General features: G+C 32.7%; 1 long non-coding RNA gene across 1 annotated transcript; it reads right to left on the minus strand.

Moving 5' to 3' along the window:
- Positions 1-1,221: 1,221 nt before the first annotated feature.
- Positions 1,222-3,219, minus strand: LOC124368636. Its single transcript, XR_006922976.1, has 3 exons — positions 3,121-3,219; positions 2,199-2,305; positions 1,222-1,315 (listed from the first exon to the last, which is right to left on the minus strand). It is a non-coding gene; the product is annotated as an uncharacterized LOC124368636 (long non-coding RNA).
- Positions 3,220-3,557: the final 338 nt, after the last annotated feature.

Here is a 3,557-nt window from a genome sequence, read left to right on the forward strand (position 1 = left end):
TTTGTCTGCGGCTTCATTGTTAAAACGTGACAAACTGTCATCGAAGCTCTAGCCCCGTCGCCCGCGCACCGCTCGCTCTTTCCGAAAAGGAATAGTTTTGATAAAATAGTTACTTCAAAATGATTGTGAAATTACTGTTTTATAAAATTAGTAGTTATTTGCAAGAAAAATTACAAAATTAATTGCTATTGCTTATTCGGCCTTTTTAGAGAGACAGTGCTTCTCTCGCGAAAAAAAAACAGTTGAATAAAACGTGCTGTGTTTGTCATCAAATCGAAAGAGGACAATTAAAATATCAGTAAGTTCCTAAGTTACCTATCTATACAAGCAGTTGTGATCAACCGACTAGTACACGTAAACAAAATACTTAAGTACTATAACAAAAAAAAGGTATGTACTTACTTTTCTCCGGCACTAGCAAAACACTGATATAAATTTTTTCACACCTTTTTTTCGAAATTCTGGAAACAAATGAATGAGTTTGCCTTTGGCATCAAGTATTTATAGTGGTGATCAAGTTCATGTCTGAACAAGCATTAAGCATTGTCGGGCGGATAGCTCTTTGCAAGTCTGTACATGTACACGAATTTGTACGTAATATAGAATACGCAAGTTTGGACAAGTAACAGTCGCTTGCCGTATTAAAATATTATCTGCTTAGTTAGGTACTTAAAACAATGTAGGTAGGCCCTTATAAAAACTGTGCTTACATTTTTGCTCTTTACTATCAAAAGCAGATAATTTTTCGTGGACCCCCATTAACATCTTATGGACCCCCAATTTTTGTTCACGCCTACGTAGACCCCCAGCAAGTCTCCCGTGGACCCTTGGGGGTCCACCTGGACCACTTTGGGAATCACTGCTCTAAAATTTTGTGATTGGATGATGTTATGCTGATTAATCATCCGTTGTGTACTCCAGTAAATTTGCTGTAAACAGTATAATAATCTTTATTTATTGCCATTTAAGATGAACTGTACAGTATTACATAATGGGTCAATTCTTTGTTTAAAGTGTCTCACTGATGAAGGAATGATTATGAAGGATTTTTACAGAAATCCATAACGCAGTATTACTAATTACTTACATCACTAAATGCCTGGAAAAAATCTTATTTCCTTGTTTCCCTAAAACAGATAATTAATAAGAATAAAATAATCCAATTAGCTGTTATCAAAATGCTTGATACCTAATTTGGCACAACTTACCAACACAAGGCAACAATGTTCTTTGAAGACGATACTGTGGCTGGCCTAACATTCCAGAATATGTCTTGCTACTTTCACAGGTCGCTGGATGATGGCAAAGGATTTTGCTAGAAAGATATAGACCCTTTATTAATGTGACGTATTACTTAACCTATGTAAAAAATAACAAAGTTACAGTGAATAGACTCTATTTTACGTGTGCATAGCATTGATAAATATATTCTAGCCTGTGTGTTTCAGATCGTGCTGGTTTTATTTCATAGCGATACATAATATTTAATAGCATATCCTTTACCAGCACTAATGGTACAACATGAGAGATTGAAGATTTACATTACTTGAAATCACCTAAACGTCCATGTGTACACACGCTTTAAATAAATATATTACTATAAAACGATCAAAATTGCTACAGTTAAATAAGTCTTCGGATATAAGAAACAAAAGTGATCTCTTCTTCCATTTCATGAAGGCAGAAGATCGTATCTTCTAATTTCTGTATTAAGTAGTGGTTTTTGAAAATTTTGGATGGATGAGTTAAAATAATTTACAAATAACGAAAACAAAACAAGTCCAGTGAGTGTCATTTTTGAAAACAAATTAATATTATTAAAACCAATTAATAGTATTAGAATGATTGCTGACATGGTCAGTACAGCCTGTGCTTAGTAATAAATTGTGTTTTAATTATGTAAAAGGTAAAGAAAATAATACAGTTGAATGAAATATTTGGGTGAATAGATAATTTCTTTATATATATATATATATATATATATATATATATATATATATATATATATATATATATATATATATATATATATGAGTAATTAGCTACGATAATATATGGATATTACGTTGCCGTGAGTAATTCTGAAGTAGGACCTCTAATAATTAATTTGCGAGATAAGAAGTATTATTGTCTGTGGTGACAAGAAAAAATAGGGTGTGGGGAGAGATCAGTCAGGTCCAAATTTGTGCACAACTTACCAACTCAAGACATCAATGTTCTTTAAAGGTGATGCTGTGGCTGGCCTAACATTCCAGAATATCTCTTGCTACTTTCATAGCACGCTGGAAGATGGCAGAGGATGGTCCTAGAAACATATATACACTTTATTAGTGCGAGGTAAACCTTAACCTATGTAAAAACTAACAAGGATACAGTGAATATACTCTATTATACGTGTGCATAACATTGATAAATATATTCTAGCCCTGTATTTCAGGGCATACTGGTTTTATTTCATAGCGATACGTAATATTTAATAGAGTATTCCTTACCAGCACTAATGGTACAACATGAGATATTGAAGATTGAGTTATATGCAAACACTTAACGTCCATGTAACACAAACAATTTAAACAAACATATAAACTATATAACGACTATAATTACTACAGATAATAAAACTTTCCTCAGACACAAGAAACAAAAGGTCATTCCCTTCTTTCATTTAATGAAGGCAAAGGATCGTATCTTCTAATATCTTTGTTAAGTAATGATCCCTTTTGAATAGATGAGTTAATATAATTTACAAATAACAAAAGCAAAACAAGTCCAGTGCGTGTGAATGTTGGAAACCAATTAATATTAATAAAAAAAAATACATATTAGAACGATTGATACAGTGCCGGTATAGCCTGTGCATATTAATAATTTGTGTTTTAATTATGTAAAAAAGTAAAAAAACTATGCAGTTGAATTAACTATTCGAGTGAATAGATAATTTCTAAATATGGATATGATTAATGAGCTACGATATTTTATGCCTATTACGTGGATGTGAGGTACTCTGCAGGAGGACCCCTAATACTTAATTAGCGAGATAACAAGTCTTATTGTACGTAGTGACAAGAATTAAGGGTTAGGGAGAGAGACCCGTCAGGTCCAAAATTTGGGACAACTTACCAACACAAGGCAACAATGTTCTTTGAAGATGACACTGTGGAGGGCCTAACATTCCAGAATATCTCTTGCTACATTCATAGCTCGCTGGAAGATGGCAAAGGATGTTACTAGAAACATATAGACACTTTATTAGTGTGGTGTATTACTTAAATTATGTAGAAAGTAACAAAGTTTCAGTGAATGGACTCTATTTTACATGTGCGTAACATTGATAAATATATCATAGCCATGTGTTACAGGCGTACTGGTTTTATTTAAAAGCTATACACTCGTATTTAATAGCATATTCCTTACTAGGACAAATGATGCAACATAAGAGAATGGTGATTCGAATAATATGCAATCACTTTAACGTCCATATAGCACACACATTTTAAAGAAATATATTACCATAAATTATCAAAATTGCTGCAGTCAACAAAGGTTTTCTACGGATA

The sequence above is a fragment of the Homalodisca vitripennis genome, chromosome X, assembly GCF_021130785.1.
Source record: "Homalodisca vitripennis isolate AUS2020 chromosome X, UT_GWSS_2.1, whole genome shotgun sequence".
Taxonomy (NCBI): Eukaryota; Metazoa; Arthropoda; class Insecta; order Hemiptera; family Cicadellidae; genus Homalodisca; species Homalodisca vitripennis.